At 43.5% G+C, this 23,064-nt stretch overlaps 1 pseudogene; it reads right to left on the bottom strand.

Moving 5' to 3' along the window:
- Positions 1-1,187: 1,187 nt before the first annotated feature.
- The window catches only part of LOC129033970 (iron-sulfur cluster assembly 1 homolog, mitochondrial-like), a 43,627-nt pseudogene continuing 21,750 nt past the window's right edge, over positions 1,188-23,064 (bottom strand).

The following is a 23,064-nucleotide window of genomic DNA, read 5'->3' on the forward strand; positions in this document are numbered from 1 at the left end:
TTTGGTTAGTATTGTCATCTTAATAACGTCAAGACTTATCATCTATGAACAAAGGATGTCTTCCCATTTATTTAGTCTTCTTTAATTTCTTTTAGCAATGTTCTGTAATTTTCACTGTATAAGTCTTTTGCTTCATTGGTTAAATTTATTCCTAAGTATTTTATATTTTTTGATGTTATTGTAAATGCAATCATTTTCTTTTTTGAATTGCTCATTGTTAGTGTACAGAAATGTTACCGATTTTTTTGCATGTTGATTCTGCATCCTAAACTTTGCTGTATTTGCTTGTTATTAATAGCTGTAACAGGTTTCGTGTGTGTGTGATCTTCTGCATATAAAATCATGTCAACTGTGAACAGAAGTGGTTTTATTATTCCTTTCCTTTCTTCCTTCTTTTTCTTGCCTAATTGCTTCAGTTAGAACTTCTAGTACTGTGTTGAACATACAGCCAAAAATGGGAACCCTTGTTTTGTTCCTGATCTTAGGCTAAAAGCTTTCAGTCTTTCACCATAGAGTATGATACTGGTGGTGCATTTTCATCTATGGACTCTACTATGTTGGGAAAATTTCCTCTTACTCCTTATTTTTTGGGCATTAAAAAAAAATCATAAATGGGTGCTGAATTTTGTCAAATGGTTTTTCTTCATCAATTCAGATGATCATGTGGGATTTTTTTTTCTCTTCATGCTCTTAATGTGGTATATTACATTGATTTAGTGTCATATGTTGAACAATTCTTACATTCCAAGAATAAACCCCATTGGTCATAGCGTATTTTTTTTAATATGTTGCCAAATTTGGTTTGCTAGTACTTTGTTAGGCACTTTTGTATCAATATTCATAAGGAATATTGGTCTGTAGTTTTCTTGTAATTTTGTTTTCTGGCTTTGGTATCAAAAGTAATGCTGGCTTTATTGAATGTTAGGAAGTGTTTTCTCTTCAACTTTTGGGAAGAATTTGAGAAGCAGTGGTGTTAATTCTTCTTTAAAAATGAGTAGAATTCGCCAGTAAAGCCATCTGCTCCTAGGCTTTTATTTTTTTGTTTGTTTCATTTTCAAAATGCATCACTTTATTTTCCTTATAAGGCAGCCACACATTAAGCACGTGACAGTCACATGATTTCTTCAGTGAGCCCCAAGGCTTCCATGAGCTTTCCTGGAGCCTATGGTCAGAAGAGTCCTGAGATTTCAAATATTAAAGGTTTCTCCACAGCCACAAGTTGCTTTGATGTTTGGGTTATTGAACACAAACTCACTGGATAATTTGTCTTCAACATAGTCCATTTCTGTTCCTAAAAGTGTTAGCTGTGCTTTCTTTTCGATGAATACTCTGACTCCATCTTGAATAACTTCTTCATCAGAATCTCCTTTTGTCTTTGTATATTCTATAGTATAAGAAAGGCCATTATAGCCCCTGGTTCAGACACCAGCATTTATACCTACATGCTCAGGCTTATCTTTAAGAAGTTGTTTTATCTTGTTTACTGCTGAGGGTGTCAGGGTGAAGGCAGCCCCGGTGGGCTGCAGTTTCCTCTTTCTAGTTTTTTTAGTTTTCCTAGTTTTTCTAGTTTTTTAGTTTTTTTAGTTGCCCAGACTAAGGAAGCCAACATCTTCGTTGTCCTGGAGCCCTGGTGCTTCGGAGCCCGGCCACCTCAGCCTGTCTCCATGAACACGGCGGGCGAATTCCTGGCTTTTCTTTCTTGGAGGTTTTTGATAAGTGATTCAATCTCCTTCCTAGTTATAGATCTAATCAGATTTTCTATGTCTCCTTGAGTCAATTGTGATAGATTTTATGTTTTATAGGAATTTTTAAATTTCACTACTTTATCCAGTTTGTTGGTGTATAATTGTTCATCATATTCTTTTTTAATAATTTTTATTTCTGTAAAACCGATGGTAATGTCCCCACTTTTATTTCTGACTTTAGTTATTCGAATCTTCTCTCTTTTTTCCTTAGATAATGTAGCTAAAGTTTTCTCAATGTTGTTTTTTTTTGAATAATCAACATTTAATTTTGTTAATTTTCTCTATTTTTCTGCTCTCTTTTTTTTAAATTTCTGCTCTAATCTTTATTATTTATTAATTATGTTTCTTTTGACAGCTTTGGTTTTAGTTTATTCTTCTTTTTATAGTTTCTTAAGGCATAAAGTTAGTTTGTGAATTTGAGATTTTTCTTCTTTTTTAATGTAAGCATTTAAATCTACACGTTTTTTCCTGGCATCACTTTTACTGAATCCCATAAGGGATTTTTAATTATAATTTTTTTAAATTTTAGATTCAGGGGATACGTGTGCAGGTTTGTTACAGGATATTTGTGTGATGCTGAGGTTTGGGCTTCTATTGATCCCGTTATCCAGATAATAAACACAGCATCCAATAGGAAGCTTTTCAGCCCTTGCCCCCTCTCTCCTCCTCTCCTTTTGGAGTCCCTAGTGTCTGTTTTTTCCATCTTTATGTCCATGTGTACTCAAGGTTTATTTTCCACCTAAGTGAGAACATGAGACATTAGGTTTTCTGTTTCCGCATTAATTCACTTAGGATAATGGCCTTCAGCTGCATCCATGTTGCTGCAAAGGATATGATTTTATTATTTTTAATGGCTGCATAGTATTCCATAATGTATATATGCTGCATTTTCTTTATCAGATCCATGATTGATAGGCACCTAGGTTGATTCTGTCTTTGCTATTGTGAATAGTGCTGTGATGAATGTATAAGTGCGGGTGTCTTTTTGGTAGAATGACTTATTTTCCTTTGGGTATATACCCAGTAATAGGATTGCTGTGTCAAATGGTAGTTATATTTTTAGTTATTTGAGAAATCTCCAAACTGCTTCCCACAGTGGCTGAACTAATTTGCATTCCTACCAACAGTGTATTTGCAGTCCCTTTTCTCTGCAGCTTCACCAACATCTGTCATTTTTTGAAGTTTTAATAATAGCCATTCTGACTGATGTGACATGGTGTCTCATTGTGGTTTTGATTTGCATTTCTCTGATGACTAGTAATGTTGAGCATTTTTTCTATGTTTGTTGGTCACTCATACGTCTTCTTTTGAAAAGTGTCTGTTCATGTCATTTGCCCACTTTTTAATAGGGTTATTTGTATTTTGCTTGTTGATATGTTTAAGTTCCTTATAGATTCTGGATATGAGTCCGTTGCCAGATGCATTGTTTGCAAATATTTTCTTCCATTCTATAGGTTGTCTGTTTACTTTGTTGATGGTTTCTTTTGCTGTGCAGACTCTTTAGTTTAATGAGGTCTCACTTGTCAATTTTTGTTTTTGTTGCAATTGCTTTTGAGGACTTAGTCATAAACTCTTTGCCTAGGACAATGTCTGGAAGGGTATTTCCTAGGTTTTCTTCCAGGATTTATATAGTTCAAGGTTTTACATTTAAGTCTTTAATCCATATTGAGTTATTTTTTGTATATGGTGATAAATAGGTATTCAATTTAATTCTTCTGCACATGGTTAGCCAGTTCTCCCAGTTCTCCCAACACCATTTATTTAATAGCGACTTTTCCCCATTGCTTACTTTGGTTGATTTTATTTAAGATCAGTTGTTTGTAGTTGTGTAGCTTTATTTCTGTGTTCTCTATTCTGTTCTATTGGTCTATGTGTCTGTTTTTGTGCCAGTACCATGCTGGTTTGGTTACTGTAAGCATATATAGTTTGAAGTTATGCATCCCATAAGTTTTGATATGTTGTGTTTCATTATCATTTATCTCATTTCTTTCATTACTACCTTCTTTTGTATTTAGTTGATTTTTTGTAGTGATACATTTTGATTCCCTTCCCATTTACTTTTATGTATATTCTATAGATATTTTCTTTGTGGTTACCATATATAACCTCCTAAAGTTATAACAATTAGATTTAATTACCACCAACTTCAATCACACACAAAAACTACTCCTACATAGCTTCATCCTCCCCTTCATGTCATTAATGTCACAAATCATAAATGACATCTTTAAACATTGCGTGCTCGATAACATAGATTTATAATTATTTTATCCCTTCTTTTTTTAATCCCAGTAGAAAATAAGCTCAAAATTATAGAAATACTGGCTTTATACTTGCCCATGTATTTACATTTACAGAGATCTTTATTTCTTCATATGGCTTTGAGTTACTGTATAGTTTTCTTTAATTACAACTTCAAGGCCTCCCTTTAGCATTTCCTGTAGGATAGGTAATGAACTCCTCATTTTTTGTTTATCTGGGAATGTCTTAATTTCTCATTTTTGGAAGACAATTTTTATGCATATAAAATTCTCAGTTGACAGGTCACTTTCCTTTCAGCACTTTAAGCTATCTGCCCATTGCTTCCTGAGATCCAAAGTTTCTAATGATAATTCTGCTGATAATCTTAGGGAGCATTCTTTGTATGTTATGAGTTGCTTCTCTCTTGCTACTTTCAATATTCTTTCTTTGTCTTTTGGCAGTTGATTATAATGTGTCTTTGTATGGTTCTCTTTGAGTTTATCCTACTTAGAGCTCGTCAAGTTTTGTGAATTTGTGCATTCATGTCTGGCATCAAATTTGGGGAGTTTTTAGCCATTATTTTTTTCAATTTTCTTTCTTTCCCTTCCTTTCTCTCTTCTCCTTCTGGAACTTCCCTAATGTGTGCTTGTCTGCTTAATGGTGTCCCACAAGTCTCTTAGGCTCTGTTCACTTTTCTTCATTCTTTTTTCTTTCCATTCTTCAGACAAGATAATTTAAATTGTCTTGTCTTCAAGTTCATATATCTTTCTTGTGCCTGTTGAAATTGAATCTGCTGTTAAATACATGTAGTGAAATTTTCAATTCAATTATTGTACTTACAGCTCCAAAATTTCTGTTTGGTATTTTTTAAAATTTTGGTCTCTGGTAATATTGTCATTTTGCTCATCTATCATTTTTCTGATTTCCTTTAGTGGTTTGCCCATGTTTTCCTTTAGTTATTTGAGCATATTTAAAACAGTTGTTTTAAGGTTTTTGTGTAGTAAGTCTGATGTCTGGGTTTCCACAGGGATGGTTTCTGTCAATATCTTTTTTTTTCATTTTTTACTTGAGTGAACTATGTTTTCCTGTTTCTTTGTATACCTTGTGTTTTTTGTAAACATTGAACATCTCACTGTTACAATGTGGTAAGTCTGAAAATCAGAATCTTTTCCTTCCCCAGAGGTCACTGTTTTTTTGTTTGTTTGTTTGTTTGTTTGTGGTTTTTTTTGTAAAAATTGTTGAAGCCTGTGGCATTCATGTCTGAGAGTTTTTCAGACTGTTTTCCCAAGACTATTCCTTGTCACATGTAATCACTGAAGTCTGTATTCCTTTAGTTTGTGTTCAGCTAATGCTTTGACCGAGATTTCCTTCAATGCTAAGGGCTCTTGCAGTCTTTTCAGATTGCCTCTGTGCTACAGCACTCTTTCAAGGCTAGCGAGGCTTATTCAGACCCTAGGGATCAGCTTCAGGTGAAAGCCTAAGGCTTTCTTCAGACTTTTTGAGCCTGTGTCTTGCCTGGGCATGGACATGGCTTTCTAAATTCTCTCATAACAGCTGCTTTTGAGTGTCCTAATTTCCCAAAGAGTCTTACTCCAGCTTCTCATCTGGGCCTTAGATGGTCTACTCTGTGGCTCCACTCAAAATCTCTTGCCCAGGCCATGAGCCTATAGTGATCTTGCAGCTTGTATTAACAGTGTCCACTTATTTTTCCAGCTGTGTTCTGAGTTAGGTAACACAGACTAGTGAGTCAGTCCGTCACTTATCTCCCAGACAGTTTAAAAGAGATGTATATAATAATTTGCAAGTAATATCTGCTCTGATTCTTCCAGTTTACAAGGAGGAAATTGGAACAAGGCTGGTTGCTGTGTTTCAAGACAAAGACTGCTGCCACACCGGGGAGAGGATGGGGCCAGGGTGAGTTAAAACACAAAACTTCCCTGCCATTTTGAAGATGACTTTTTCTTGATTGGGCCTTCACTTGACTGCTGTAAACCTTTGACTGTTTCCAGTGCTGTGACAAAATTGGTTCAGAAAGTTTCTAGGTTTTAAAAAATGTTTCTGTGGGGAAATGCAAATTAGGAGCTTCCTAGTCTATCATTTTGCTGATATTCCAAAGCCAACAAAGTCTTTAATCATGTGTATTAACACACAGATATTGTCATATCTATTTCGCCTGAATGCTTCCTCAGATCTTTGTGGAATGAAGTAGAGAATAAACACATAAACCCTTGGACAGGCTGCTGTGCCAAGACTGCAGGTGCCTGATCAGACTTCAAACTGATATTTTTGTTGAGAACTTGAAAGAGGGAGATTGTAAATGGGCCCAAAGTCCTTCTGGAGAAAAACTATTGTGAGGGTATGTCTCTCCTTTCCTTGGAAACTTTACTCAAAACCATTTAAAATTCTTCACAGCTACTTTACCAATCTGGTGGAAACTTCAACTTTAGTGTTATTATTTTTTTACCCATTTGTGGTGTAACACACATGTATGTATGTTATGAAGTGGGCAGAGGGGGGATGACTAATTATTTTTCCTTGTCCAAAAGGGCAGAGAAGTTCCCCCCTCACTCTGTCACTCCCCCACATTGATCAATCCCCTCTTTACCTCCCACTTTAAAAAACTCAGCACCTGGCCTCATTATTCCCTCTAAGGAGCTCACAGTTTGGTGAACTCCTTTCAACACCCTCACAATCTCTTGTGGGGCAGGTCTTTCTACCCACCCTTCCTCTCCTGCTGGTTTTAGATCTAAAGGGCTTTACATTTAGGATCAGCCTTCTAGTTAGTTGAAGAACTGGAGAGAGAACAGAGCTTGGTGGCTTCCAGTTGGCTCCAGTGCCACCTGAGTCCAAGTCAATTAAATTCCCACCATGACCAAGGATGGTGCCCAGAACTTTCCTTTTGAAATGTGTAATGCAGAGAACCCTGAGAAAGTTGCAATGAGGGAGGAAAAGTCAATCAGATGGGCTCCACCTTCCCTGTCATTCCTCTTTTCAGTGCCCCATCTGCTGCCAAGTAGCAATTTGGGAGCTTTTGAAAATGAGTTTTAAATGGAAGAACTAATGGAAGAAAAAGTATACAAGGAGAAGGGGTAAAGGAAAGAGGATACCCTTTCTAACAGGTAGCTCCTCTTTCCTCTTGACCTGACCTTGTGAGACAGTGAGACCAAGGAGTTTCTGGGGTCACACTTGGGCATTGTGGCCTGAAAATCAGACAGACATGGAGTGGGTGTGTGAACCATTAAAACAAGTGAGAAAAAAACCTGAGCTCGCAAAGGACAGCTCCCAGTGCTGTGGGAACACACTTCGCAGATGAGGACTGGTCGCAATGACTACTTGCAGGACCTCAGTCTGCATCTTTCAGTCCCAGCCCCCCAGGGGAATCAGAGGAGGGAAGGAAACCTCCCTAAGATGTCTGTCTGGTCAAGGCTGCAAGGCCTTCTGGTTTTCAGTTATGAAACAAAGGCATTTAAAATGTTCTCTCCTCACTTTCTCTGAGAGCCAGGATCTCTTTCCTGGGACTATGGGAAAGAGGAGCTGCTACAAGCCCAGAGGATATGCATGATTATCAGATGGCAATGACAACTGGGAGATTTTTATTTGACTTGGTCCCACTTTCCCATTTCACAGGTGGGAGAGCAGGCTCAGAGAGTGAAGTGGTTTTTCCAGTTTTATAGAGTAAACGTCTGTTGAGATGAAGGCCAGACTGCTGATAGCAGGCCAGGCATGTATGCTGTCTGATTAGTTCATCTATCTTCCCCTCTACTCCTGTATCTTCCCACACACTAGCTCCAGTCAAATGAATCAGCTATGAGGTCAACAAACCCATGCTTTGCCTTCCTGCAGAGTGAACAAGGTAGGGGCACATCCCCATCAGAAAATAGGGCAAAACCTCCTGGTTTAATCAGGCTGACTTTGGTGCACAATCTCAAGTAAAGGGTGGAGTTGTTTCCTTTTCTTGGTAGCTGATGTTGTCTTTGCAAAGAAATAAATCAAAAAAACCACAGGCAGAACTCCTGCTAGTATGTCAGTGCTTGACCGACAAACCGATTCATACACTGGTCTGGTTTGGCTATTTACATGTATAAGGTCTTTCCCCACAGGATTGATATACAGACAAGTGGGTTTGCAAATCCTAGCTCCTCCATGTGTGATGGAAGGATTTGGAATCCCAGTTGGGGTGTTCTGCTGTGAAAAATTTATCAAGGTAGGACTGTGTCTAAACATTTAACTCTGAAAAACGGGCCAGCAAACAGAAATACCATATGTGAATTTCCTATTTGTTCCTTAGCTCAGGATTATTGGTGGTTTCATCCTTAGTCCACAGTACACCCCTCCCATCACTTTTTCATACTCATTTAAGTACAGAATTAGTCAAAACTGGTTTAAAAGTTATGACTCAGAGCACGGGGCCAGTCACCTGGGTGTGAGACAGAGGGTCCTGCACTTGGTTTAATGCTTGGATGTTGCTGTCTTGAAACTCTTAGTAGTTTTTGGACAAGTGCCTGTATTTTCATCTACCACTGGGCTTTGCAAGTTATGAAGCTGGACCCGTTGGCATATATGACTTCCAATTTCGGCTCAAACTTGTGTTGTGACTTTGGCCAAACTTTACTCTTTTTGAGACTCTGTTTCCTCATCCATACTCGCCACAAGGGCAGTGGCTGCAGTAGTTATTTACTACTAAATTCTGAGCCCTTACCATGTGCCTGACACAGGTAAGTGCTCAATAAATACTTGTAGAATAAATGAATTAATGTCAAAGAAAACCTGCTGCTTAAAATTTGAATGGCCATTCAAATTGAATGGCCATTATGAAATAAAGATGATGGCAATATCACTGACCATCTATTTCCTGATGGCTGCTCTGGGAATTTACTAAACAGCGGATACGGAGAAAAGAAAACAGCCTTCAGTAGATACAACCGGGACTGATGCCAGACATCTCATTGAATCTTATAAATTCTTCATCTTTACATAAGCGTGCATGGAAAAAGGCTTCTCAAGCCATAAAGAAAGCTACAAAGAAAGCTCTGGATATTGCGTTTCAGGCCAAGGTCTAGTTCAAATGCAGTCTGGGAAAAGTCCCATTTGGAAAAGCTGTCTGCTTGCAGAATTTTATTCCCCATTAGTACTTTGGTATCACTCAGAACACAGGCAGAACTAAACGCTGGGCCTAGAAAGGAAGAGGACTTCTCGTAAGGATGCCTCCAGTCAAAAGTGTGGTTTTGGACTGGATAAAAACTAAACATCAGCTCCAGCAAATCTGGGAGGCATTTGGTAAATTGCTGAATTGGACCCTGCCTCAAGACTTCTTGATTATTTTTTCTGCTCCCTTTCCTGCCCCAGGGTGTGCCTCAGAGACGGAATTCAGGGTGAGCTTTTCTCCTGAGCTGCTGGGGGATGTGGGCACAACCCCACCTGAGATGTGAGCATGGAGCTCTGGTTAAAGCATCCAAGCTTTTGAGATTCAGGGCTATAGTTAGAAGGGGAGGTCAGAGATCACAGTAGCTACTGGTTATTTCTCACTTACCAGGTGTCATAAGTTCTTCATGTGTATCATGTTTAATCCTCAAGACCCCTAAAGGAGCTATTATTACACCCGTTTTAAAGGTGTGGAAAATGAGGCTCAGATAAGTTAAGTAAGTTGACTTAGTTGATGCATTTATTAGTGGTAGATCCAGGATTTGAACCCAAATTGCTCAGGGTCTAAAGTAAGTGCTCATTTTTCATCTACGACTTGTCCCTTTTGATTTTGGGATTGCCAATGGAATGTGGGTGGGCATGATGTGGGCACTGGCTCTAAAAGTGCTTGCCATGAGAGCATGAGTAACCACTGCCCTTCAGGCTTAGCCCCAGCTGGGAGATGTGAACAGACTGGAGCTAGCTATGAAGCTGGAGAATCTCTGAGCTGTGGAGGTCATTTGTTACACAACACCATTGCAGCAATAGCTGATTAACACAGCTTGTTTTTTCACTGGGAAAAGACAATCAAGATGATATACGTATCAATTCAATAAATGTTTATTGATTACTCTGTGCCAAGTACTGAGCTTGGTTCTAGGGAACACAATAATCAATGGATCAGACACATGCTTCCTTAGTCTCGTTTGCTGATTTATCCTTCCCTACCTGACTTTCAAATGTTATTGTGAAGGTTCCATTCTAGACCCTCATATGTCTCAATATTCTTCCCAAATAATCCCATCCATCTATGTCCATGGCTTCAATTCCAACCATATCTGTAGCTCTCTCTTTCTTTCTGAGCTCTAGATTGGCATAGCTAATCCAATCTTAACTGTCTGCTTTCCTTTGCCACTGGGCACTTACAGCCCCTTTCAAGCTCAACAATTCCCAAACTAAACTCATGCTCTTCCTCCCCCTAATTTGGGTCATCTCCTGTCGGTAACCACAGAGGAAGTCCTGTCCCCATTATCTACTGTCAGAGTAACTCATACTTGTCCTTGGTAGGGCTTGCCAAGGTTAATTAATTAAATGCAATAGCTTAGTTAGTTAATTGCTTGTCTTCCTCGTGAGAATGTAAACTCCTCCAGAGCATCCACAGATCTGTATGTAATTGTGGACACTCACCTATGGAATAAGGTCCAAACTCTCACAGCTTTCAAAGCTCACTGAGATCTGGTCTCAACTTAACATCAAGTCTCCATTTCTCTGCTCAGGCAACTAACACCCTTCCCCTACTATTTCTCTTTCCCTGGATAGGGAGAAACACACATGTAGGAGGAAAATGACCTATCACTGAAAATGCACCAAGAAGCTGGTGTATTTGGCCTCGCCTGCTGGCTCTGAGGAGCTGCCCATTCTGAGTCCCTTCTTCAGGGACAGAGTACTGTGGTGCTCCTCTTTACCACACTGTCTCCCATTATCCCCAGCCCTTTCTCCTCTAGCCTGTCCCTCCCACTTTCCAAACTATCACTGTGCAACAAAGAAAGAGAAAAAGGAAATGAAGCAATTGAAGTGGAATTGAATCCTGGAAATCTGCAATAGCAGAAGGAAAGGTGGGGCTTGTGCTCCAACCTCCTCATGTCAGAGTTCATGGCAATCTCCTGGGGCTGGTTTTTTACCTTTTATCCTTTAAAAATTTTAATGTACTGCAGATTCTAACCTTCTTATCCATTCCTGGAAATCCCCCCATTTTACTTCTTTTCCCAATAGGCCCATTTAAATCTTGGCTTTGCCATTAGCAATGTTTGAATCTGAACAGCTTTAAGGTAAAGTGATCCCTGAAATGGTTCAAGTTAACATTTTCTTTTGTTTCAAAATTTCTTGCTTATTTTTTCCGGTTAAGACCCCAGTCCAAACCCCACATTTCAGATAGCACATCTGAGCTGCAGTCTCAGAACAGTGAGCTCATGTGCTGTGTTTGTCTTGGCTCAGCCCGCCTAACCTAGGCAGGGACTTGGTGTGTATGTAGGGGAGTGGGGGAGTGGGGATTTGTGGGGGGGCGGGTAACGGCAATAGATTAGAGCCATAACGACAGCCCAGTCCTAGCCCTTGTTAAGCACAAGGCTGGCCAGCCTCTTAGGGCTTCAGGAACCCCTTCAGGGAAGCCCAGCAACGCCTTGTTGGTCCCTTTTTGGCCCTGATTTGCACCTCTGTGGTCTTTTATATTGGCTTATGTTCTTTTTTCTTTTTTAGAGACAAGGTCTCATTGTCACCCAGGGTGGAGTGCAGTGACACAATCATAGCTCACTGTGGCCTTGAACTCCTGAGCCCAACCAACCCTCCTACTTCAGCCTCCCAAGTAGCTAGGACTACAGACCCACACCACTATGCCTGGATAATTATTATTTTTTGTAGAAACAGGGTCTTACTGTGTTGCCCAGGCAGGTCTTGAACTCCTGGCCTTGAGTGATCCTTCTGCCTCAGCCCCCCAAAGCACTGGGATTACACGCATGGACCTTTGCACATGGGCCTGGCTTACATTCCTCTTCTGCTCAACCAGGACAATGGTGATAGGTGGTTAGAGACAGTCTGAGCAGATGGGGAGGCAGAAGAAGAATCTGATGCATCTCCAGAGGTCTTTCTGTCCATTCTGGTGGGCAGATGTCGTGGCCGTCCCCAGGGTCCAGCCCAGGCCTTAGCTCATAGCCCATTTAGTGCCTGCCAAGTACAGGTCTCCCAGATGTATAATAGAACCTGACTATCGCTAGCTAGCTGTCCTTTTCTGTGGAATCTGCCTTGCCACCCCAGTTTGAGTCTTCCCTGACATCCATACACCTATCTACAGCCCTCTGCTGCTGTTGGAACCCCCAGGGCCCCATGAAGGCCCTTCTTGCCTCTTCCCACTAAAACGTCTGCCAGCTCCGCAGTAGCAGGGGCCTCATTAGCCAATCTGAGAGTGAAGTGGCTTCGTTGTCTGGGGAAATACCCGAGGTTCGTTGTCTCGAGCCAACAAGATTAACGACACGGACACACACGCACGGAGTAGGTTTAGGTTTAAGGAGCGGAAAGTTTAATAGACACAAAAAGAAGAGAGAGAGAAGAGAGCTTCCTCATGCAGAGGAAGGGGGTGCCCAAGAGGGTTTCTAAGTTTGGGATGGGATGCAGTTGATTATATAGACGGGCTTGAGGAGGTGGTGTTTGATTTACACAGGACCCAGGGGATTGGTTTGACCAGGTGTGTCATTTACATAGCCCTCGAAGAAACTGGCCCTCCCACCCTAATCTTTTATTATGCAAATGTGGCCTCAACCTGGTGGTGCCATGACACCTGCACAGGTGACAACAAGGAGAGGGAGGGGAAGTCACCATGTTGGAATGTACTTGGCTTCTAGGTACAGCTGCTGGCACTTACACATGTGACCTTCCAGCTTGCTTATCTATGCTTACAGCTTGGCTTTTGGGCTGCTTTCTGTTAGAAAAGAAATGGTTTGGGGGCTGCTTTTTATTAAAAGGAAATTCCACCGAAAACTCTTTTACCCACACTAACTACCTAAAATAATTTCTTAATAACGCCTCTATCATTCATGCTGGTTCCATAGACTCAGGGTCCCAGGGCACAGAGAATTTGGGACCCCATGGTGCCCTAGCCTCTAGATCCCAGGTCCTGAGGGCAGTTAGGGATAACTGCATTTAGGCTGGGAATGTAATGCCATTCCTACTGTTTGAAATTTGTGGGCTGGCATAGAAAGCCATTGCATGGGGCCTCTCACACAGCACTCAATAAACCCTAACAAACCTCATGATAACCTGTTTCTACATGTGGGAACATTCGTATCTTTCAAAGATCTTCCATGGAACTCTCTGGAAATACTAAAATAGAGATCTTTGTAAGGGCCATTGCACTTTAGTCTGGGCAACATAGCAAGATCCCGTCTCAAATAATAATAATAATAATAATAATAATAATAATAATAATAATAATAATAATAATAGAGGTCTTAGAATCTGAGAGTGGAATTCTGACCCTGGCCCTGTCATGGCACAGTGTGACTATATCACACGCAGCTGCTCTGGGTCCTGCTTTTAAGATGTGTACAATGAGTGGCTTGCCTAGCGTTGCTGGTTTTCTAATAAACCCTGACCACACAGAGGTGCCTGGGGAGGAGGAAGGGAGGGAGAGCTCTGTGCCGTCCTTCCAGCTCCGACAGAAGAATCTGTCTTAATCAGGCCTGCCCATAAGCTTTCATTTGAAAGAAAGTTTTGCACTTAGAAAGTAAAGCTCAAAAGCCACAGGACTAGGAGAGAACCAAGACCTTTCCAGCTCTAACATTCTGGAACTGAGCACCACAGCCTGGCATGTGACAAGCTGGCATTGCATTCCCCTCAAAGATGTCACTTAGGAAAAAGCTGACTCACTCATAGGAGTTAAATGGATTCTTCTAAGGGAAGACAACACCAGTAGCTAACTCATTACTGAGCAGGCTGAATAACACTGATTGTCAAAGGAGCACGTCTATTGGTCGCAAAGTGCCATATGGCTGATTGCGTCTAATAAAATGAGCTCATGTTGAATTGACAATCTGTATATGTCTCTGTTGTCCTCAAAAAGACAGCTGAAAATGATTGAGGGCTGCAAGTATTTGGTGACTGCACCATGGATGCAGTAATTTAACTCAGCTGTCACTAAGCTTGTGCCAGATTTGGCCTAGCAGACATTTTTGTGTTGATGGGGCGTGTTTCTTGGTGTGTCTCATTACAGGTGATGGGGTCAGGCCCAGCTGAGGGGTCCACATGGACTCCCCAGCAGGGGCAGTGTATGGCTGTGAGAGCTGCTCACATATCTCTAAGTCCTCATCCATTCCTTCTGTTCCCATGCCCTGCCCATCTCCTCCCACCAGATACAGTGCCAGGTGGGGAAGGCAAGTGAGGATGGTGGGGAGGGGGGTGCAGTGGCAAAGGCCCCCAATACGGTCTGCTTTGTGACTTGTGGCTGGAGGACTCCACCTAGCACCTTCCTTCTGAGCTGAGCTCCAGCTTGAGCCCCAGTTGCCCCGAGTCCTGGTTAGAGTTCAGAGCTGCAGCTCAAGGTGGTAGCTGCAAGCCCCATGTGGCTACTGAGCACTCTAAATGTGGCAATTCCAAACTGACACTGAATTTCAAACCCTTGGTATAGAAAAAGAGATTATAAAAATCTTACAAATTTTATACAATTACATGTTGGAATGATAATGATTTTTATATATAAAGTATATTGCTAAAGTTAATTTCACCTGTTTCTTTTTATTATTATTACTTTTTAGTTAGCCACTAGAAAATGTAAGATGACGTGTGTGGCTCACATTATAATTCTGTTGGGCGCCACTGATCTAGAAAGAATTCGATTTGTAAAGGGGCCCAGATGGACCATTTCAGGGGATTCGGCAAGTGTTTGCCGAGCACCTTCTGTGTGCAGCTCATCTGCCGCACAGATGGCTGTCTGAGCTGCTGAGGGAGGTGGGAGGTGGGGTCGGAGCAGGGAGCTGCCCCATTGGAGGAGCGTGGGGAGCAGTGCCCATCCCTGAGCTGAACCACGGACATCTGCCTCAGGAAGCACTTTGAGTATCTGGGCCCAGCACAGCCCGGAACCCTCCCAATACCTCTAAGGTTACAAGCAATTGTCTAAGGCCTACGTTATTACTGCACACCCAAGCACAGCCCTCAGCATCTCATGGGAAAAGAGAGCCTTGTCTCCAAGATGCACTTTGAAGTTTAAAAATAAAAGTGGGGGTGACCAGTGCAGTGCTGGTTGGCCTCAGCCCATGATGGGGGCTTGGGAGAGTTTTCTTCTCTTTCTTCTCTTCCTCCCTCCCCTTCCTCCCTTCCATTCTCCTCTCCTTCCTTCCTTTCATCCTTTCCTTCATTCCTTCCTTCCTCCCTCCCCTTCCTTCCTTCCATCCTCCTCTCCTCTCCTTTCTTCCTTCCTTCCTTCCTTCCTTCCATCTTTCCTTCCGTCTCTCCCTCCCTCCCTCCCTGCCTCCCTCCCTTTGATGCTTAAGACTCAGCACAGGAAGAGAGAGCTCCTAGGAACATGAAAGCTGAAGATAAACCCCAAAGCCTCCTTTGTCTTCCCTTAATCTGCTTTAAGCTCCCACCAGCTCAAGCCTAATTGAGTTAGTTCTTGAGTGAAAGGGAGCTTTGGTGATGTTAAACTGTTATTTAATCACAAGTGGCAGGTGGGATGTGGGGCAAAGGGCAGGAAAAGTGGGTCTGTGGGAACGTAGAGCTGAGCAAAGCCTTCCTTCCTCCCCTCACATCAGGGAAGGCCCGCGATGCCCTTTCATTAGTATTTCAGCCAGTGTTTTCCAAATTGCTGACCATAAACCGTTAGGGGATTGGGAAATCAGTTTAGTGGATTTCAATGAGCATTGTTGAAATGTGGGGGGTGGTGCGGCCTGGGAAGAGTAGAACAGAAAGTAACAGAAGGCTTTGCCTGTAATAAAAGGAAGTATTGCTTCCTGAAACTTTTGACTTAGATGTGAGTGTGTGTGTGCGTGTGCACGCATGGGTGTGTATACTTAATTGCAACAGAAAATGCACTTTTTGCTGTGGGTCATGAGCAAAAAAGTTTGAAAGCTTCTCTCTGATGCTCCTAGAAATAGAGCCCCTTCTGTGCATGGATCAGGAGAAATGATAAGCGACAGAGGACGGGGAAAGGAATCCTTGGCCGTGTGATAGAAAAGGCCGTGGGGAGGTGCGAGGTGGGAGGTGGGAGAAGCAGCAGGGCCTGAGTGCCCAGTCCTGGGCAGCCTGTTAGACTTCATGGCCCCATGGTCTGTTTGCTGCTGCACATGCAGCAGGGAGCAGAGGCCAGGTCCCAGGGGGCACGTGGCTCCACATTCTGAAAATCAAATTAGTGGACGAGGGAATGGAAGGCCTCTTTGAGGGGCTCTGTGCCGCATGTATTCACCTGGGATCGGGGGAGGAAGGATGACAATGGAGAGAGTGTTCTGGGAGGAAATTCAGTCCTCACCTGAGTAGACTGTCTGTGGGGGCTTTGCAGAGGCTCAGCATTGCAGAAGATGACGTTTCTATTTCCATTGTTAAAGACACCGTCTTGGCCGGGTGCAGTGGCTCACACCTATAATCCCAGCACTTTGGGAGGCCGAGGTGGGTGGATCACGAGATCAGGAGTTCGAGACCAGCCTGGCCAATGTGGTGAAACCCTGTCTCTACTAAAAATATAAAAAATTAGCCGGGTGTGGTGGCATGCACCTGTAATCCCAGCTATTCGGGAGGCTGAGGCAGGAGAATCACTTGAATCCAGGAGGTGGAGGTTGCAGTGAGCTGAGATCATGCCATTGCACTCCAGCCTGGGCAACAGAGCAAGACTCCATCTCAAGAAGAAGAAGAAGAAAAAAGGAACCCCTCTTGTTCTTTCGCCATTCATATTTTATGTGTATAATAGTCAAAGAATATTACGATGAGCACTGGGATTCATACTAACTCATTCTATTGCTAAAACAATTTTTTCACTGAACTTTTTCTTTTGGTTCCTCTTAAATAATATCACTATTAAACCAAAAAAGTCAGAAAGCGAGCTATTTGGGAAAAAACAAGCACAAAGATGAACTCAACCCTGGTTGAAATATAGCCCTGGGGAAGGGAACTACTTGATCTCCCAAAGCACAAAGATTGGCGACTTTGTAGCACTTTGAGTGTCTGGGCCTGGCAGGCAGCTCCGAATGTTCCTGTTGCCTCTAAGGTTACAGATGATTGTCTAAGGCCTATGTTACACCTTCATACCCATGTACCACACTCAGCATCTTATGAGAAAAGAGAGCTTTATCTTTAAGATGAACTTTGAAGTTTAAAAATAAAAGCAGGGCTGCTGTTTCCCAGGCCGCTGTTAAGACTGCGCAGAATGGGCTATTTCTTTACAAATAAACAAGCATCTCACTGGTTGACCAGCTAACTGGCATTTCAGGTGGCTGCAACCTCTTCCTTTGAGGCCTACCCAGGTGAAGGGACATTTACTTGGGTTTAGCATGTTTGCATCTGAGGAGAAATTTTTAAAAGCATTTTTCTCATGGAGAAAGGGAAACATTTTGCTATTTATTTATTTATTTATTTATATTTTAGAGATGGAATCTCACTCCGTCACCCAGGCTGGAGAGCAGTGGCATGATCATAGCTCACTGCAACTTTGACCTGTGCTCAAGGGATTGTCCCGGGAAACTGTTCTTTTCAAATGGCAGGGAGATAGAAAATGCTGATGATCCACAGTGCTGCTCAAGTTTAGAATGCAACAAAGAAACAGCCAGTTGTTGTGAAATTATTTGCCAATCATTACACACAATGACAGGAAATTATTTATAGAAAAAAACCCAACACAATTTCTTTCCCCAGCGTCCCAGGGGACGAACCGGGGAAGGTAGTGCAGGAACAAGCCCAGCAGTGAGCTGTCACCTGCGGCGCTGCTCAGCCACCTGCTGTGTCTTCAGTGGCTTCCCCTTCAGGCGTAGGGCTTTCTTCCTGCTGTACCTTAGTGTATCCCGGCAGGATGAAAGCAGGTCTGAGACAGATGTTTCTGGGTCCTGGTGTTTCTCTTTGCCCTGCCCTGGGTTTAGTATGCACACATCCACACTGGCGGTTGCTCCTAGCCCCAGGGCCTATGTCCTGCGACCTTTCTTGGCCTTTACCTCTCATGGCATGAAAGAGGGAAAGGCCCAGAGAAGCGAAGGCCCTGCATGAGCCAGGTGGCTGGGGAGGGGTTGAGCAGGCTCACAATTAGGAAGATGACAGACAAGGATGCTGGCATCCTTCACACTGATGTGCTGTGTAAGGTCCGGCTCACAGTGTGACCCTGTCACCCCCAGAGGACCAGGACCATTGAGCAGCACCTTCTGACTGGCACAGCTCCTTTGAGGCTCTCAGAGGTACAGGTTTTCCTTCAGGCCTGGTGGCTCTTCCTGGAGGAGATGGTGCTGCCACCCTCTCTAGCAGTCCAGGGTCTGCACAGTGGGCTTGGTGGGGCCCAGTGTCCTCGGATCACAGCTCCCAGCAGAATTCTGCTTCTCTGCTGCCTATGGTAGCTCCTCCACCAGGACCCAGCCAGTGCCAGGAGGGTGGAGTGGGTCCTGGAGGCAGGAACGGGGTAGCAGATCCCTGGAGAGCTGAGCCCGAAGGGACCATGGGCCAGCTTGGGAAGTAAAAAGAGCAGTAGAGAGGCTGGAGCCAGGTGTGGGTCTCAAGTATGGGTCTCAGGGCAAGCGAGGGGGTGTGTCCCCAGAGGGATGGGAAAGTGGGCCCAAGGCTGAGTGAAAGCACGTTGCCAGGAAGAGCCAGGGGACGGAGAGGGAGCCAGAGAAGCAGAGGACTCATCTGCTGTCCTGGGGACCTGCGGGTCACTGCTGCTGAATCATCAGAGCTGCCTAGAAGCTGCTTGGTTGAACCCAGGAGCAGAATGGGAAGGACCAGAAAGGAAGTTCTTCTCCTTCTCGGGGACCCTGGAAAAGGATCATGGTCATGGCTGGGCTGGGCAGCACCATGAGGGCATCAGCCTCAGGTGGAGCAGGTCCTGGTCAAAGAGCTCCATGGTCCAGGCCAAGCTGCTAGAGCAGAGCCTGAGGCCCCTGGCAGTGCGGTGTAGGTACCGTCAGCACGCACTGGCTTACGTTCTAGACTCTACGTTCACTTTAGAGGTGAGGCAATGGAGACCTGGAGACTTGCCCGGGGCCACAGAGAGTCGGAGGCGCTGGTCCTCCAGAGTCCATGCTCCTTAATCACTTCCCAGGGTCTGCAGTGATCAGATCCTGGAGACACAGTGATGAGACCTTATCATGCCTGTATTATTAAGGGCCCAAACTGAGCTAAATGGCCAATTGAAAGATGGATAGATAAATTCCAAGGATGCTGTCCTTATGGCAAGGCCATTTGATTTGCTGGTGTATTTATATATTTGGTGGATTTTTAAACCTCTGAATAAGTATAGAAATTTTTTACCATGCTCATCTGAGGAGTCCCCAGGCCTGGGAAATAGGGAAGGACTGCACAATTTGCTGTTTCTTTAAGGAGTGGAGCATCTGCCACCATTCTGTGTCTGGCTGCTCTCCCAGAACCTGGTGCACTGACAAGGCCAGGCTGTGGCTCAGGTCCACATCCCAGGAACTGCCCTGCCCTGGGTGCATTGATAGCGATGTTGGATGTGAAGGTGGCTGTGGGCCTAGTGTGCACACTCTCCCCTTTAGAGAAGTGGATGCTGGGAGTTTTATGTTGTCCCATGCCTGGATGCTGGTGTGGCCTGGGCCGACCGAGTATCTGTATCAGCTGCCATCTTAGTGCTCTAAGATTTGCCAGTTCCCTTCCTGGGCTAATGGCCTGCAGGCTGTGCCGGCTGTCTCCATGGGAGCAAGGCTGTGGACTGCTGTGTGTCCTAGAGAGGAAGTGGACTGCTGAGTTATGTGCTTACGACAGCCTGTGGTTTCTCTGTAGGCTGCAGCAGACCCAGCAGACAAGCCGAGGAGACCCTCCTTGCCTCTGCTCCATGCCTTCACCATCCTCTGATTCTGTCCACCTCACAAATGAGAAAACCGAGGCTCCCTGAGGGTCAATGCATTGATCAAGGTTCAACTGCTTGGAAGTGGCATATCCCAAACTCAAAGCTTTTTTATGCAAAAGCTGATGCTACACTGTTGTACCAAGTGCCTGTTATATCTTGTGAGTAATTTTGCTTTGGCAGGACAGACCAGCAATCTAGAAATCGTTTCTTAGTGATGCTAAAGGGCACCATGGTGGAGTCTTTTCCTTCATGACCAGAGTGATGCGCCTGCCCCAGAGAGCTCCTGACCTCTCCCTGGGCTAATCAATGATGTTTGCAATAAGTTATCCCACCCAGGATTTCCTTCCCCAAAAGAGGGGTTTTGCAGGGGCTCTGCTGTTTGGATAAGGCGGTGAGTCAACGTAAGATTAAAAGCCTCTTGATCTGCAGAGAATAGTGCATTGTGGGCTCTGGCTGCACCCTACAGGGTGGGGACCCAGGCACTTCCTTTTCTGTATTGCTTGTTTGCAAGGAAAGGGCTCCTATGTCATCCATAGAGACCAAGCGGGTGATGACAGGTGTTCTTGCTTCCATCATGGGTATCTCTGGCCTGGACAGCCAGGAAGAAAATAGTGATTAACTTTGCGCCAGCTTTCCTTTCTCTGGTTGATTTGGCAAAAATGCTCTGACTTTCCCTTTTGTTCTGTTTGAGGAACATTTTAGCAGGAGGAAAGATTTTGTCAGGCTGAATTGATCCAGTTGTGTTTCCAGGGTATCCAAGCCTCTCCCTGCGGCCCTGGCCCACCTCCTCCCCATGCACCAGGCTCTGGCTCTCGGGTACTCCTCCTGCCATGGGGCCCAGGCAGCAGCTACAATGCATGCTTTGTTCAGGAAGCCCTGGGGAGGCAGCTGGCTACAAAAAAGTTCATCCACTAACTGGGCTTGTCCTTGACATCTGGCTTCTCTCCTAGGACCTCACTTTCCCCAACTTAAGTGGGATTTTGAATTAATGAAATTATAGCCCTTTGAACTGACTTGAGAATTCTCTCCCAGGCTCAAATTACATCTCCACTCAGTGTGTCTAGATGGCTCCAACACTTTCACAGATCATCCCCTCCCAACCCCTAGGAGATCATCTACATTGCTGTTTTCCAGTTGTAGAAGAATGTGATTCAATAGAACCTACTGCCTGAGACAGTGATAGCATGTGTGCATTTATTGAGAGCACTATACTAGGCATTTTATACTAATTTTCTCTAAAATTCACAACCCATAAGGTAAATAATGATACAATATCCCAATTTTTCTGACAAGAAGACCAAGGCTTTTGTCTACAGTTACTCAGCTAGAGGGTGGCAGAAACTAGATTTGAACCCATATCCCTCTAATGCTAAAGCCTGTGAGACTCCACAGTGTCCCTCTAAGTCACAAGTTGTCTGTGAGTGTATATTTACAAACACATGTGGACAAAAATATTAATGGTAGCATCCACAAACGTCACATTGAGATGTGAAACAGGCCTCTAATAAATCAGATTGGGATACCTTCCTTGCTTCTCACCTGGCATAATGCTGGGTTTGTGGCAAAATACAAATATGTATAAAGTTGGCCTCCTGTTGCCTCAACACAAGAAGCCTTTGCATCCTAAAATTGCTATTACTTAAGTTAAAATACATCACACAGTCTACTTCAGCCTGCTTCAGGCCAACTTGTGGTTGTCACAGGGGCCAGCCTCAGAGGTAGACAGAGTTTAGACTTTTCAGTCTTGCCCCCAGTGTCCTTCTTCTCTCACTGGGAATTTCCCTTTGATATTCCAACCAAATACCCTTGCCCTGGATGGAGTCATATTCTCTGAAGTATCTTCCATTCAAGGGTCCTAAGAGTCAAGTTCATTCCTGATGGAAACACATGCCCAGGAAAAGAAAATCAACCCTCAATGTGATCTAGGTCGTTTAGATCTAATTTCCACTTTTTAAAAAAATCCAAGGGTCAGAGGGACATGTTAAATGACACCATAAGAATATAGCAGCAAGTCCAGACTGGGGGAAACTGCAGGACAAATGACCTGGTTTCTTCTCCAATAAGAATTTGTAAAGGGAAAAAAAGGCCAAGTGTAGGTGCCCGTGCCTGTAATCCTAGCGCTTTGAGAAGCTGAGCTGGCAGGATCGCTTGAGCTCAGGAGTTTAGCCTGGGCCACATAACGAGACCTCATTTCTACTAAAAACTTTAAAAAAATTCACTGGGCATACTGGCACCCACCTGTAGTCCCGGCTGTTTGGGAGCCTGAGGTGGGAAGATTGCTTGAGCCCAGGAGGTTGAGGCTGCAGTGAGCCGTGTTGTGCCACTGCACTCCAGCCTGGGGGACAGAATGAAACTGTCTCAAAGAAGAAGAGGAAGAAAGAAGAAGAAGAAGGAGAAGGAGAAGAAGAAGAAGGATTTATAGAATATGTAGGTAGAAAGAAACTTCAGAGACAAATCAACCAATCTCAGTATATGAATCTCTTATTAAATCCAGAGTCAAACAAATGAAGTACAAATTGCAAGACAATTGGGAAAATGCAAACACTGGCTGGGTATATTATGAGACTAAGGACTAACATTAATTTCTTAAAAAGTAAGAATAATGTTATCATAATCACATATTTTAAAAAACAGCCCTTATCTTGTAGAGCTATCAATGGAAATACTTAGATTGCAATGACATGATATTTGTTCATACTAGTATTTGTTATACCATAGCCAGGGTAGGCAGCAGTTAATTGCTGGGTGTATAGACAAAATACTATCTGCCATGTGTTGATAATTGTTAAAACCAGGTAATGGGTATGTTGGATTATTAAATATTGTCTGTAATTTTATACATATATGAAAGTTTCCATAATAATGAGTTAAAAAAAAAAAACAAAAGAAAATAAGGGCATACCCCTTTATGCTCCGTCCCCAGTGGGTGGCCCAAGTGGAGGGTGGAGAACTTCGACTCTGGATTCAACCAGACTAGTTGGGCTCGCTGCGCCCACCACTGCCCAGCTGGAAGCTCCACTGGATGGAGCCCTGGCCTGATGTAACCATGGCTCACTGAGGAACAACCTGAAGGAGAAAGAGCTAGCTAGCACATTTAGAGGACAATCAGGAGAGTAATGGAAAGGAATTACTAGCACA

This window comes from Pongo pygmaeus, chromosome 1, assembly GCF_028885625.2.
Source record: "Pongo pygmaeus isolate AG05252 chromosome 1, NHGRI_mPonPyg2-v2.0_pri, whole genome shotgun sequence".
Classification (NCBI taxonomy): Eukaryota; Metazoa; Chordata; class Mammalia; order Primates; family Hominidae; genus Pongo; species Pongo pygmaeus.